At 39.0% G+C, this 16,209-nt stretch overlaps 1 protein-coding gene across 2 annotated transcripts in view; it reads left to right on the top strand.

Moving 5' to 3' along the window:
• Nucleotides 1-16,209, top strand: part of LOC102227334 (leucine-rich repeat transmembrane protein FLRT1-like) — a 59,494-nt gene that overhangs the window by 34,637 nt on the left and 8,648 nt on the right. For both annotated transcript variants that reach the window (XM_005800806.3, XM_023342209.1), the window contains exon 2: nucleotides 5,989-6,264. The gene's annotated coding sequence lies outside the window, so the exon portion shown is untranslated. The remainder of the gene's footprint in view (nucleotides 1-5,988; nucleotides 6,265-16,209) is intronic.

Below are 16,209 nucleotides of genomic sequence, written 5' to 3'. Positions count from 1 at the left end.
ATATGCATGTTATTTTAAATTTAGATCCTATTTACATGACTTATAATGTCACACTTACACATAGATTATTTTTGTGATAAATTTGACATCGCTTATGATTATATTTATGTTTATATTTAAGACACTGGATGGAGTAGCTTGTCAATAAATAAGCAATTTCACCTTTGTGATAAATAAAGTATATTCTACTCTACTCTATTCACTGACTTTAAAATGTGGTGAATTCATTTCATTAATTTCTGTAGCCAAAATCAAAATGCAGTAATGATTACAATTATGAAATTCAGTATTTTTAAATCAACATTCCCTTCAAATTGGACTGGCCCTTTTCACTCCCAGCTTGAAAACATGTGAAATAGTTGTACGTTTAAGCTGATTTCAGCTGTTGTGTTGCAGCTATTTCAGGTCGCTCAGCCACATCGGAGTTGCGGCAGTCCAGATGGGAGACAAAGAGTATTTGTGGACCTGAGTCAGCAGATTTCACGCGCAGCAGATCTGCAACAGCAGCAGAAGCAGCTGGTTGTCTGAGATCAACCTGAGCGCGGCTCCTGGAAGGGAGGAAGTGCGCCCGCGTCTCCGTGATTGACGGCTCTTGTTAAAGGGGCAGGATTTCTGAGGGGAGAGCAGCGGTTCGGTCTTGTCAAGGTCAATCGGGGAGGTGTTTGGCGGACGTCCAATTGGAGATATCAACTCGAAAATTGACGATATGCAACCCCACCTGTGTGTCAGAGCTGGGTACCTAGAGGTCAGTTAAATTTCATCGCAATGATGGGAGGAATTATGGGACGTGGGGACGAGGCCAGATTGTCTGGACATCTCAGACGTCCTTGGAGGGGAAGATGTCAACTGTTTTCGTCAATCATGATGTTGCTTACTTCAAATCTCTCGCTGTGACGGGTTTAAATAATTTTCTTATTCAATCAGAGAGACCTGCGGAGAGAAATTAAGCGAATAAACTGAACCTCGCCGCTTGTTCTGATTGGAGGTCTCCGCTGCGCCTGTCTGCTCCTGGGAATTGCGGCAGATTCCCATGTTGCCGTGGTAATCAAGCAGTTGTTGTCCGTACAGATCACGCCCGGCACGAGATTAATATGAGCTCCTCACAAATAAAGCTTTCCCCCTGTGTGCGAGCTTGACTCACCTCGGTGTGCCGCTGCGCCACACTGGCACTGGAAACTGTTTAATCACAGCTCATCCATATAACCGATGATGTACTGGCCTTAAATCATCGGCGAAACGCGCTCTGCCCAGAAAGCAGGGATCAGGAAGCTCCGGGTTCAGCGACAGCATTTATTTATTTTATTTATTTTTTTCATTTCTAACACTGAACGCAGGTTTTTCATTTGCACCTAACATCTGTGTGAAGTATTCATCTGCTTCAAAGGTTGTCCGACCGAGCGGCGCGGCGCGGCGCGGCTCCCTGGGTGGGCGTGACACAGTTGCAGAGACATGAAACAAACACGGCATGTGGTTTAAGTGGGACATCGGGAAGGCCTGCATGTTGGAGTCAGCAGCGGGACATGAGACAGTAACACACATTTTTCAGAAGTAAGAAGCCGCAGTGCTTCTCAGACTGTCCGATATTAATTAATTTCATAGTAATTTTATAGGACAGGCCAACATAAAGCAGTGGCTTAATTGTGACATGTACATTTTTTGTCACCCAAAAAAAGCTGAAAAGTGCGGTGTACATTTTTTACCCACCTTTGCGCTGGACATGCTCTTTATTTTCAGAATCCACGTAATCGTTTTTAGGTTGGAGAATCTGTTGCTTTTTGTCACTCACTAACAAAATTTGGTGTTTTTGGAAGATTAGCAAGAAGAAAGTGATTGTGAAAGAATACAACAAGCCATCTTGGCAACAAAACAAACAAAAAAACCCCTGCTCTGGTCAGATGAAGACAAACATGATCTTTTTGCTTGAGAAAGTAACAGTGCACACCTTCCCAAGTCAAAACAGGGTCATTTTTTTTTAGATATTTGCAGGGAAGACAGACAGATTTTAGAGGAACGTGGATGAATGAATGGAGATAAATACAGAGCAATGATGGTATTTGTTAGAGAGTGGAAAATCGGGATAGAGATTCCCCTTCCAGCGGGATCACGACCCCAAACATACAACCAGAGCTAAAATGGAACGGTTCATATCAAAGCATATTTATGTGCTGCAGCGGCCCAGTCAAAGTCCATACCTAAATCAAACTGAGAATGTGTTGTAAGACTTAAAAAACGTTGGAGCTTGATGTGCAAAGCACGTAGAGACAGACCCCCAAAGGTTTCCATTTCACCTGCAGCTAACGGTGAATCTGCACAGAAATACGTGAGACACTTCCTCCTCTGCCCCCCCAAAAAATGCCACTTATCTCCTGACTCACATTTAGATGTAGAAATACTTTAAGATTCATCCTGGCCTCTCAGGTCTGAAGGGACTCTGATTTCCCCTGCAGCTGTCAACAAGGAAAGACATATTTTGATATGCTGGCAAAAGTCCTTTAATAAGTCTGAGCTTTTTTTTTCTAGGTTGTGTTTTTTCAGGCATTTCTGGTATTAATGCACCAACACCTGATGACTCTACTCCTCCATGCTCGAATAGTGTTGTTTATCAATGCTCAGATAGTAGCTGTTGGGCTGGAAACCTGCAAAAACAACCTCTAAATGACTTCATTCAGCTCTTGTTCTTCTTTTTTTGTCATCGTGTTGTAAAATATTTTTATTTTCAGGTATAAATTAAGATGGGGTAGTACTTTGCGCAGAAAATTGATTCCGACTGTCTTCAAAAGACAAATTAACAGGCTCAGAACAAAGCCGAGTTTTGCAAGAACAGCACTTAAAATACTTGGTCTAGCCATCCTGCCATAAGGACTCATTATTTATTTACACGAGGAGGAGATGTGATTGAGCTGCACAACCGAGATTCACAGTTTTAAAACACATAAGATGACTTTCACATCTCATATTAGCACAGTTCACTTGACTGGCGTCACTAAAACAATTAGCTGACACTCAGTGGAGCTGCGAGTTTTCTGAGCTCATGAACTACAACATGTGGATGGCATGTTGTCACTTGCTAAAGCAGGAGGTTCTTAAAGAGACAGAGGCCAATTTTCAAGGCGTCAGATTTATATATATATTTCTTTAAGTTATTTTTGATATATAGAGCATTTTCAAACTAGCTGAAGGTAACATAGTTATTTGATTGTGCTATAAAATGACTTGGAAAATACACAATGCTTCCCCCACCCCTCTGCCTTTAAGCCTTCCTGTTATCTCCTTTGCCTCTCACACTCTCCAAACAGCCCAAAGGAACCTCACACATTTTTTTTTTTTGGCATGATGTGGAGAATAGTTTCTTTAAAATAGCTTCTTATATCTGTTTGCTTAATCCGACTTGATTTTAAATAAATAAATACGGAAGCAGCTGCGTTTGGGTTTGCTGTACTCTGCAGTAGCATCTGCACTGAAGAGTTGTCATCACAACCTGGTAGAGCTCGGCATGGGGCATTTACTAATCAGAAAATGGTCCGGTTTTTGAGTTTCCGCTCAGCCGTCCAATGAGGATAGGAATTGGTAAAATTGGTAACTTTTTGTTCTTTAGTGGTTATTGTCAGATTCTACATCATTCAGCTGTCTGTACAGTAAATCCTTTCTAACGGTCGTGAAGTGTTATCAAACTGATCAAAAGCAACCAGTCTGCTGTATTCCTCAGTAATGTCTCCCTTAACTGCACTCCATCAGGGTTTCCTGTTAAAGAACGTTTGTCAAAACCTCAACACGTTCACTTTGTAACAGGCAAACTCAGGTGTAAAAGACATAAAATCAATTGTTTGATGGAGAATTTATGAGGAAGAAAGAGAAGGCATTACTTCTGAGTTTTTTTTTAGCTTAAATCATATGATCTGATGAGACAAGTGGAGTTCCTCATTGTGACTGACAGGAAGACGGCATGCTGTCTCGTGCCTTAACAACGTCAGTTTGGAGACTGACAGTCAGAGACGGGGCGGCAGCGGCGTTCAGGGGTGCTGTGTTATGTTTCACAGCATTTTCTAGGGAAAAAAGGGTCATTTTGTAATTTATAAACTTCAGGTGCTGCATGTCCATTTTTAATCAGCTTTGTTGGAGGGTGTGTGAAAACCAGCCTCGATGATGCTAAACCTGAAAGGATAGTTCAGTAGTTTTAACGTGAGGTTCTGTTAAAAGGCCGTCCTGTTAACTCATCACCTATACTGGCTGACTCTTAGTGTCTTGGCTTAGTTTGAATCCAGATTAGTTAATCCCAGAGGACAACGTTAACAGCTGGTTGGAGTGGTCTTCATAGTCGTTTATTTTAGCTTTAAAAAAAAAAATCTCTGATTTTTTTCATACCAACTCCGACTGTAAGCGATGTTTTTTCGTGAGTTTTTAAAGAAGTGAGTTTTTAAAAGCCACGGTGTTTTCAAACCGTGGCTTTTAAATCAGTCCCTTCTGTGAGTTGTCGGAGCTTCAGGGCCAGGCTACGATTTTCTTTAGTGTTTAATTACGATAATGTGGTCATCGTAATATGAACGATTAAAGGACATCTTAAAACTACAATAATGAGTTGTTTTAATGAGAAAAAGCTTCTGTAGTTATCATGATCGGATTGGAACGTAATCAATTACAAATTTATTGATGGAACTTGACTTAATGTCGTGTTTTGATTGTTGATTCTATGTAGCATTGTGTTTCTGTGTTTGATATGATGTAAAGCACTTTGAAATGCCTTGCTGCTGAAATGTGCTATACAAATAAAATTTGATTGATTGATTGATTGATTGAAGATTTGACAAGACCAGCTCAGTCCATGGTTCTTTCTTCAAATACTCATTTTGCATATTTCAAAAGTCCTGCTACTGATGATAATTTGATGCTGATGTTAAAAGACGACGTATTTCCGTATTTGTACAATCAACATTAAACTATAACCTTTACAAGATGCTCAAGATTCCTAATTTAAATTATTTTTTGTATTTTTTGTGGAGTTCTCAAAAATACTACCTCATTTTCCTAATATTCTGACTTTATTCTGATATCATTTCGACTTGATTGTTGTATGACTATATCTTTGTAATATTATAACTTTATTCTCATAATAATAATTTAAAAAATCAACTTAGCCTGGACATATTTGACCTGAATTCAAAGTCCAAATGAAGAAAAGCTGTAAAACACGCTTGTCAAACAAGATGGCCGCCCTGGGTGTGCTGGCATCATTCGGAAAAATCCCAGGGAGTACATTGGTAAAAAAAAAATCAAGACTTTGAAAAAATAAATTCTCCAAATTTGTTTGATGAAGCAATAAAGTCGATTTATCACGCAGTCCTACTTTGAAATGCCGTAATGTTTGCAGTGAACATGGATTATGTTTGGTAACTACACTGGATGTTGATGTAGAGGCGATACTCCACCAATCACCTTCCAGTGTGAAACATACTGAGAACATTTAAAGCTTTGTAAATGATGAAAATTTAAAGCTGTAAAATCAGCATTTACTTTGTGTCCTGCTTTACTTTTATATCAGATTAAATCCTTTAGTGTAAACCACTGTGATGTTTTTGAGATTGAAGACTGTAAAAGGCCGGTTTGGTTCGATCCCTTCTTGGATTGGTAGTTTGAACGTTCTTAACTGCTTCTAACCTTTTAACAAAACTTCACTTCAAAAACTCTGAACAATCCCTCTAAGAATCACTCAATTTGAGTGATTTGAGAATCAAACGATTTGAGCTTAAGCCTCTTTCCTGTTAAACTGAAGTCCCATTAATTACAAATGCACATCTGATTTAATTACAATAATCATTTCCAACCAAGACTGGATGAAAGAGTAATGAAAATAGACGTACGGTAACGACATGAGTCGTAATCCGGTTACAGTTTCATCAGAAATGTGCCATGGTGACACTTGACTGACGCCGATATTCGCAAGCGATCCTTTATGATGTTTCCGTCTCTCTCGCTCTCGCTCTTTCCCCGCAGGGAGCCGATCCGGAATCAGAAGCGACAACCAATCTACATCAGAGTCCCGAAAGCTGAAAACGCAGAAGAAAGAGCAGCTCCTATAAAACAGAGGGAGAGAGAGAGAGAGAGCACTCCTACACGCCGCCATCCGCCTCGGCTTCCTGGAGTTCACGGACTGTGTAAGCAGGAGCCTGGGAGGGCGGCGGCGTTCGGAGACTTTGAAGGAGTTGTGTTGGGAAGAATAGTGCAGATGGTGTGGCATCATCTCCTTCCCTGTCAACCCCACTTCAGAAAGTGAGTATGAGGATTGTTCTGTTTATTATTGGTTTCTAAGAAACAGAAATGTGCAAAATTAAAGAAGAGGAAAAACTAGAATAATTTGTTTTAATACAGATGTGACATAATGGGACGTAGTAATTTATATGGCTCGTGGCCCAGCTCAGACTTTTGATACCAATACAGCTGAAGCAGATTTCCAAAGTAAGCGTAACAGTTTGACAGGTATATTGGGCTTTTTACATATCTACAATACATCATATCTGCATATAGGACAAGATATCATCAGTACAATATTTTTCATAAATAGGAGAATAATCCTTTCTTCATTCAGACTTAATATCAGTCATATTGTATAAAATGTGTTAGTCTGATTTTTTTCGATCTCTTAATCAATATTTTTGCACCATTATTTTGGTGCTTTTCTTAAAAAAATCTGTTTTTTGTCTTTTCTTTGCATGTCCACTCTCAGTACTCAGTTACTTTTTGCACCAACCTGTGAAAGTGCAGGATGGATGGTGCAGCACCACGTTGTCCTGAATTCAAAAGCACTCCGACTCGGATATATCCAAAGGAAATGTTCGAATACCTCTGTCGTTTTTTTAAACTAACAGCGCCCAACTGTAAGGGAAGATAATCCTTCCACGATTCAACCTACTGATCAACTCACAGCCAATCAAAGTGTTTGAAACCTGCCTGATTTGATTGGTGCGTCATTGATACTCATTTTTAGTTATGAGTTTTCCAATGTTTTTTGGCTGTTTTTATAGAATTGAAGCAAAAATAATTTAACATTTATTTCTTTGTCAAATGTTTAAACTTTGGATTACAATTCTTGAATGGAAGGATAATTTCTTTCTGTGAATCTAATCTGGCTCACTGTAAGTTTATTAGGTTCTAACCTCCTCTTACTTAGTTTTACTTTTTACATTAGGTTACTTATTAGGGTATATTAGGTTAGATTTGTAGAGCATCTGCACTGTTCAGACAAATTTAAATCACTTTAAAAAATGCTGACCTAAAGTTTTCCATCATCCTCACGGCCGTATAATTTGATTGAAAAGCTGTAAATAATCCCTGACATGGACCAGAACAGAGCGCAACCCGAACCAGAGCACCACCTTGCACTGTCAATCTTTCCCGATTTGTGGCGGCAATTAAAATCCAACCTAAATGAAGCCATTAAAAACAAACACTTACCAACTGTTAAATAGTGAGCCGTAAAGCACGATTATACCGCTCGTTCTTTTTTTTTTTTGTGGGCAGGAGGCCAAAGAAAGCGATCAGTAAAGGTTTCTCTAAAAGCTAGCACCCAATAGAAGAACAGAACGACTTAATGTTTTTTCTTCTTTTCAGACCGGCTTTGCTAGGACACCTCACTTCTTTGATTTTAATGTACTATTAAAGTCTGAATTTAAGTCTGAACTTAACTGCTTCGTTTGAGTCATCCTAAATCAGGGATGATCTCATCCTTGGTTACCAAGTCTTTCTAAATATGACACGGTGACAGTGAGAATGATTATGTTGTAGGAGTTTTGATCAGAAAATCGGAGTGAAGAAACTCTCCACTCAGTGTCTCAAGACCGGATCTCTCCCACATCCGATGCCTCATACATGAGAACCCCACTCATCCTTGGAAGTGTGCATCACATCGGATCTTGAAGTTTGGATCTATTTCTACTACAAAAAAAACAAAACTCGTATGACTTCATGATGTTCCAATTTTTTGCAAAAGTGTTTATACCCCTTCCAGGTTTTCACAGTCAACATTCAACAACCATAATATTAAAGCTGCAGTAGATAGCTTTTATAAAAATGTATTTTTTTTTACATATTTATTGAAAAAGTGACAGTATGATATGAGACGGATAATCTGCGGAAAAAATCTAGCTCCTCTACCTTCTCCCAGAGCTCCCAGTGCTAACTAAAATCAACCAGTCAGAGACAGGAGGCGGGTATTAGCGCTGTCAATCACCCTCCATGTACCTCTGCTACTTCCCCCTTCACCCTCTTGGTCTCTGCTACGCTGCAGCTAGCAGAGACAGGCTAGTTAGGATGGCCATCAATGGTTTTCCTGTAACGGTAAGATGTTTCTCCACCGTTGGCACATTTAGCAGCGAGTACATTGAGTTGATTGGCAGCGCTATGACCCGCCTCCTGGATCTGATTGGTTGTTTTTGGTCAGGAGTGGTGCAATTCTTCAGACAGCAGTAGTAGCTCAGGCAGGAGGTGAAGAGACCTTTTCACAGATTATCTGTTTCTTAGCATATCATGACATGATGATAAAAAACTGATTAAAAAAAAATCTTTTATAAAGGATTTTATTTAGGGGCATCAGAGAGAAGGGAATAATTACTAATTCACATTTCACTTTTTATAACTTTTCTTCCATCTGACAATTCTTCACTATGTTGGGTTGGTGAAATCCCAATAAAATACATTAAGCTTGGTGATGGTGACATGACAAAATGTTTCTTAAGCCGCTTTCCAACCCAGCAATTTACTGTATTTTAAAGACAACTGGAAAGCAATTCAACCAGAAATTACTTCATGTAAGTGATTTTCTGTGTTGCATTGCTGTTGTAATTTCCTTTGAGAAATACATTATTAGCCAAAGTGGATTTTAACTGGATGGCATTTTGCCAGCATTTATTACTTCTGTCAGTCCCAGGAATTGCTGCTTTGCGTTTTCACTTTCAACAAGAAGCTCAACAAAAGCTGCTCAAAGGCAAAGAGACAAACACACAGAGGGAAGTGACTGCAAAGCAAAAAATAAATAAATAAAAAAGATGAAAACATTTTGAAATGCAGATGCAGAGTAGAAAAAATTATGTTCATGTCAGCTGATGGGATAGGCAAAAAAGTAAAATAAAATAAACTCTCACATGATCCTGAAGTTCGGTGATGAAGCAAAAGAAAACTGAGTCTTAGTCAGCTGCTTTATTGTTCCCATAAGTCCCATATGCATGTGGATGACATATGCAAACGGGAGAGAAAGGACAAGAATAAATGTCTCTGAAGTGAAACTCGGAGCTTCCTTTTTTTAAACCCCCTGCAGACTAAGAGTCTGTCCCCAGACGTCCCGGCTGCGTGTGATGTTCACAGGGTGTTGGTTTGTGGAACGCTGAGAGCTTAACATTTGAACTGGAATTCGGAGAGAGCAAAGCTAATCCACGTCTCAGAGACGCCGTGGCATCAATTGAACCGGGAAGCAACGTGAACACGTCGTCCTAACGGCACATGAAAGAGATTGACCTCATGTTGGGACAAAAGAAGGACATAAATCATCGAGTTATTAAAAAGTAGCATTAACAGGAAGCGTTGCACTGAAATACATCCAGTCATGGAGCTGCGTTCAAGGGCCACACACTGCTGGTGTGGGTTGTAATCACTGAAACTAATTGTGGACTGACTTTGATGTGCGTCATATGCCACCAATGTGTGTGTTTTTTTTCCCCTTTATCTTCATCATATTGTGTAGATCACACTTTCTGTTTTCACTTTAATTTCACATCCTGACAAACGTTCAGTTACTGTACAATAAAGTATGTACACCTCAGCTACACGGAGGATTTTCATTCCATTGAATTCATCTCCACATCACCAGATTGTTGTTCATGTGTTCCCTACTTCTGCCCATCTAGCGAGATAAAAACACTTTTATATACCTTGAATTACTTTTTTTTTCTTTCTTTTCTGGATAATTATAATCTAAAGGCCAATGCAGTGCAGCGATGGCTTTGGTTTTCTTAAAACAAAAAGAAGAATATATTTCTAATGGGAATAGGTCAAATGGATAGTTAGCAGTGAGAACCGTCTTACTTGGGTGTTTGGGTTCAGGCTTTTTTATGTGTGTCTTTCTGCTTTAGATCATGTCCTTGCTGTTCATTTATGTTTGGTATCTTTTTACATTCAGTTCATGTGTTTGTTATTGTAAGGAGAGTCTTTGGTTTGTTATGGTGTTCTGTTTCTTATGCAGACTCAGTCGATTCCCTTGGTTTGAAGTTTCTTCCAGTTGTAGTTTAGCTTCCTTTGAGTTGATTTCTGTCCCTCCCTGTTTCCCTGCTCTCCTTCTGCCTCACCTGTTCCACATTTCACCTGATTACCTCATCTGGCTTCTTTGTCGTTTTCCACCCTGCCTCCTTTCATCATCTCATTGTTTAATGTTGGATTCTTCCATTTACTAGCCATGCTTCATGGCTTTCTCTCTGTGGTTTCAGTGTATGTCACTAGTGTCAAACTCCAGTCCTCGAGGGCCGCTGTCCTGCAGTTTTTAGATATGCCACTGGTACAAAACACTGGAATGAAATGGCTTAATCACCTCCTCCTTGTGTAGATCAGTTCTCCAGAGCCTTGGTGACAACCTAATTATTCTATTCAGGTTTGGTGCAGCAGAGGCACATCTAAAAGTTGCAGGACGCCGGCCCTTGAGGACTGGAGTTTGACACCCCTGGTGTAAGTTTTCATTATATTTATAATGCATTCCCTTCAACCAGAGTTTTACTCTGCGTTTGGGTTAGTTCAAACCTTCAACAAAGAGCCCCGTTGTTCCTGTTTAATAATATTTGAGAGATGTGAAACGTGGCAGAACCCTCATGAGAAAAGCCTTAGTTGACTAAGTGAGACTTTTAGCTGTTTCCATTCACTTCTGCCGTTTTCCTACAACCACTGTTACAAGTTCCCTTGACACAGCTGTTGACAGAAAAAGGATAATTGGTACCTGTGTGCATCGGAGTAACAACACTGACCAGAATCAGGACAAAACATTAAAATGTCTACCTAAACACTGTCAGAATTTTTTATTTTTGTATGTCTCATATGATATTTATATATTACTGTAATAGCTGAGGGTATTATTTGTGCTTACATCTCTCTTCTTTACACATGACGGAAATCCACAACTTAACATTAAAGGTTTAGAAAAATGCTTTTTATTTCTTTTTCACCCTGAAGGAAGGGCCTCGTTGTGTGACCGGCCCTCCCACAACCTCGCATTTATATCGCAACTCGTCAGGGTTGAATTCAAATCTAACCAATTAAGCTAACCAACCTCCCTCTCAGTGTCAGTGTCTCTCGCAAATAAAAGAAAAAAAAAATCCAATCAGAGTTGTTGCTGAAGCGTGACAACCACAGGCTGACTCTTTGACTTAAAGGAGGGAGGAGATAAATTTTCCTTTTTATAGGCGCCATTTAAAACCAGAAAGTACATTTTCATAAAATCCAGAAGCCAGCTCTTCCTGAGATTAAATCGTGTTCACTATGTAATGTTGGGACAACATTAAAACCAGAGCTGGTTAATCTAGAAGCCTTGATTAAAGCCTTGAGTGTGACCACAGTCGCAGTTCGACATCCTCTGAGCTTTATTTACCGTCTGCTCCGCCAGGCTCATTCTGGCCGCTGGTGTCCCACTGTATCAAGCTCCAAAGTGGCAGATGTCTGACTTGCTTATTTCTACCTGTGGTTGGACCAAATTTCACTTGCGGTGGCAAGAAACCGGATCTCAACTGCAGCCAAAAGCAGGGAAATAAATGCAGAGAGCCCTCCACACTTATTACTCCTCCTGGTAATGATGTGCAAAAAGCCTTAAAATGCAATTATTTTTTTATTAGAACAGCATGATTTCATGCTAAAACCTTTTCTGCATCTGCACAGTTTGAGATTTTGTTTGTCTTTTTTCTTTTGTTTCATCTAGTAGCTGGAGAACAGAGAAGCCCAACGCCGCTACTGTTCAGAGAAAATTTACTAAAACAACTTACTGTTGTTCTGTCATTAGTTCTGTTTCAAGTCGTTTGCTCTGAATTTATATATTTAGATTCAAGCAAGTAGCTGTTCTCTTTATAGCCATTATTTAAATGATAAAGAAGAAAACCTGCATTTCTTGAATTTATCCTTGTCGTTCCCATTTTGAAGAGCGAATCAGGACATCATGGTTCCTTGAATAAAAGCTCCTCGACTCTTGAAGGAACCTCAATTTTTTACATTCAAAGATGTGTCAGGAAAATGTTTTTTATCAGAATCATTAGCTTGTTATTAGCTAGTTGTGGTATACTCTGGTGATTTAGATAACAAAAAAATCTATATTATCTTTGGGGAATATTTTCTCATGCTATGTATTTACTAATCAGAATTTTTATAAATATATTTATTTTGTGTGTTTGACAGATAAAGAGGGACAGTGAGTGGTAACAATAAAAAATGTATTTATTTGAAGGTTTTTTTTTTTCAAATTTTTGAGGGTTTTTTTTTACATTCAAACGACATACAATATCAGGAAGACATCCTAAATAAAATATAACAATATTATATTCTTTTATTTGTTTATTTTGTTATAGATTTTTGAAGATTACCCCATATTTTAGTCTTACAACTATTACATTTTGTTTTTGGAAAGGCAGCAGCAGTCATAATAGAAGCATTAATTCTGCCCCACGCCATGTCTGCTCACTTTGATCGTGGGGCAAAAACCGTGACATCTGCCTCCTAGAAAGTAAAAGCATCGCTTTGCACTTTGTGCCTCAAAGTGTAAAAAATATCACACTTCTGCCTGAACATTAAATTTATGTATTTCTTCTGATCAATTGTGGAGCAGCTAATGATATGGACATTTGAAAAGGTTGCTTGGCTGCTTTAGACGACCCGTCCTGCAGGAATAGTATGAGAAAAGGTCAGGAAGAATGTGCAGAGCTCAAACATACTTATTTTGAAAACATTTCAAAAGAGCAACAAGATGAAGCACTTGAAAAGCTTTCATTTCTCAGCAATATTCTCTTCCATATAATGACAGACGGCTCAATATCTTATAAACACAAACACAGTAAAGTAAGAAAGTGAGGCATTTTCCTAAAAATGCAATTTTTGTTATCCGAGATCATCCAACAGTTTTAAATTCCTGATACTTATAAAGTTTTAAGCTGCATGGATCAGTTTCAGTCAGTTTAAGTCTTTGAAAACTCAAATTATCACTTGATCATTTAATTAAGTTCCATAGAAAAATCAGTAAAAAGGTGAATCTGGGGATCTGAACTGCAAATATTCAAGGTCCATTTTGTTGTTTGTTTGTCGCGTTTTCAACCCACCAAAGGATCTTATCAGGAGCACTTTGGCATCACCTACTGGTCAGAATTATTTTGAATACAGACTGATTAATCTAATTGGCGTTATGAATATCTGCATTTATATTTATTGTATTCTACTAAGTAACAAATTGTTGGAGACAAATTTTCTCACAATAATTCACCAACGGTCTATTCTCACACCAACCCTGCTGTTCATTAAATGACAGACAGTAATAGCACTTGTGAAAAATAAGTGACTTTTTTTCATGTGTGTCTTGCCACATATGGAGAAAAATGTTCGTATTTCAATTAAGGTTTTGCTGGGAAATTCAATGTATTTGGGTGAAGTGCAAAGCACCATAAATTCAAATTATGACGCATGATATTGAGAGGAAGAAATGAAATTGCTTGTTTATGTCACCATGACCCCAAAGTGTTTGTTGCATTGCAGAAAAAAAACTTTCCAAATGGGACTTTTATTGATGAACCTGAGGTCAGATCCAGTTCAGCTAAGATAACCAACTCCCTTGTAACACCCTCAAGAAACCCACTGGATTACACTATCGATCAAGGCTAGCATTCAGCGCGTCGCAAACACTCAATCTCCCCCGGCAAAAAAAAGTCCCTCCGACTCATGATAGATCTGGTCCCAGCTTTGGTCACAGCGCCGGAGCATATTGCCGCAAGCAGGATGCCACCCTCATGTTAATGCTGAAAGGATTTAGCTGCAACCCATCTATCCTGAAGCGGGAACGGTGAGCTAAAGGAGTTTAGAGGGGAAGAGGCAGAGAGAGCGAGGAGTTGGACTGGTGGCACAGCAGAACTTATTATGGTGCTGTAGAAATGAAACACGACAAGGCGCTGTAAAGCTATATATCAAGTAGCTTTAGGGTCCTGTGAGCTGAGTAGCCACCAACAAACACACAACCCTCTAAGAGGTGAATCTCCCAAGTGTGAATGTTGTTGGGCTCTCGGAAGACGACTGTGGGGTTTCTCTCGCCTCGCGGAGAATAACGGCAAATCCTTCCTATAGTAAATATGGAAAGGGAAATGTGTAATTACGGCCTTCACATTGTAAGGCAATTAGACGTAAACATCCAGAGTGTGTCGAAGTGCTGCCGATGTTACGAACAGGCAGCTGCGTAATGAAAGCGCAGGACTATTTTTAGTCTCATTTCTTGGCTCAGTCTCCAACCTTTCATGAACAGTTTCTGTGCTGTTTGATCAAGTTAATTTGTATGGAGTTGATGCTCATATACATATTTTTTTTTTACTATTGCGTTGATTTCGTATTTGTGTTTGAAGCAAGTGCAACGATTTAGCAATGTGTAGTCACAAGTCTGTTCGGTGACGTACATGAATGGAATAAAGAAAAGAAGAAAATCTGTCTCTTCCTGTTATTTACTATACATTTGAATAAGACAGTGAGGACAAGTTGTTGTTTAATACATTTTAAATGTACTGGCACATTTAAATGCAAAGTAACTGTTGACAAACATGTTAGACCTGTTACCATATTACAGTATTCAAAACTCTTTCAATCTCTTGCAGAAGTAACTGTATGTTTTCAAATTTTGCCACAGTATATCCACATACTTCATTGTTTTGTATTTGTTTTTATGTGACAGACCACCACAAACTAGCGCATTATTGTGAAAAGGAAGGAAATCAAAGTTTTCAATGTTTTTTTTTGTTTTGTTTTTTTTACAAATAAACATCCTAAAAGTAGGGTGTGAATTTGTATTCTGACACCCCTAAATAAAATCCCGTGCACACACCAGCCCAAAGCAGTGCAAAATTGTAACGTCCAAGGAGCATAATGTTTTTCACAAGTTTCTTTGAAAATATATGAAAGTATAAAAGTCTCAGAAGTACTGCCTGATTTGGTAATCGGTCCCATTTGAGAGAAGGCTTCATGTAAACGTCCTACAGCTGCTTTAGGGGTATTTATCTACTAGCTTTATGTAGAGGCTAACATTTGAGTTTTGGTTTGACATGGTATCTATAGCTCAGTCAGTTTGGAGGGAGAGAGTCTCTGAAGAGTAATTTTCAGGTCTTGTCAGATTTTCCATTATATTTAGGTCAGAACGTTTTACTGGATCATTCAAACATAAACATCCGTTTCCTAAACCAATCGTAGATCTGACTGTGTGTTTGGGGTCGTCCTGCTGGAAAGTGACCAAAGCTTTAAGCTTTATTTAGCTCCATCTATCTTAACACTAACTATCTTTTTTTTTTTTTTTTTTTTTTTATGAAAGCTACTTCACAAGATGTTTCACTGTGTAGATGCCGGTGTGTTCAGGGTGATTTTCAGTGTCAGTTTTCTGTCGCATGGAAACTTCCATTTTGGTGTGATCCGATCAGATTCTCTCTCTTCAGCTCCTTCAGAGTTACCCCGCTTCTCTTTTCTGCCTCTCTAATAAATGTTCTCCTTGTCAAAGTGTTTACCTTTGACTTGCTGATTGTGCGATACTGTTGTTTATCAAACCTCTTCACTGAATGGCTTTTTACTAGTTGGAGAACTACTTCAGGCTCTGGATTACATGTAGCTGAATCAGAGTTTAAAAGAGGCTGAACACAAACGCATATCGCACTTCTTTTGCATTTTTAACTGGTAAAATCATTTCTAAAACTATGTTGTGATACTTTGTGCTGATCTGTCACAGGGGTCTGCAACTGCAGTCCTCCACTACTACTGCTCTGTAATTGCCTCGTTTGCATGTCACCCAGTTTGGCAAAGGCCTGGTCAGTAACCAATCATTTGATTCAGGTGTGTTGGAGCAGGGATGCATTCAATAGTTGCAGGACACAGTGGCACATTACAGGCATCTGCTGTATCTCATAAAATCCAGATAAAATACTTTACGTATGGGGTTGTAATGTAAAGTGAAGCTTAAAGGCGATGAAT

Source organism: Xiphophorus maculatus, chromosome 11 (assembly GCF_002775205.1).
Source record: "Xiphophorus maculatus strain JP 163 A chromosome 11, X_maculatus-5.0-male, whole genome shotgun sequence".
Classification (NCBI taxonomy): domain Eukaryota; kingdom Metazoa; phylum Chordata; class Actinopteri; order Cyprinodontiformes; family Poeciliidae; genus Xiphophorus; species Xiphophorus maculatus.
This window is presented reverse-complemented; position numbering and strand designations above follow the sequence as displayed.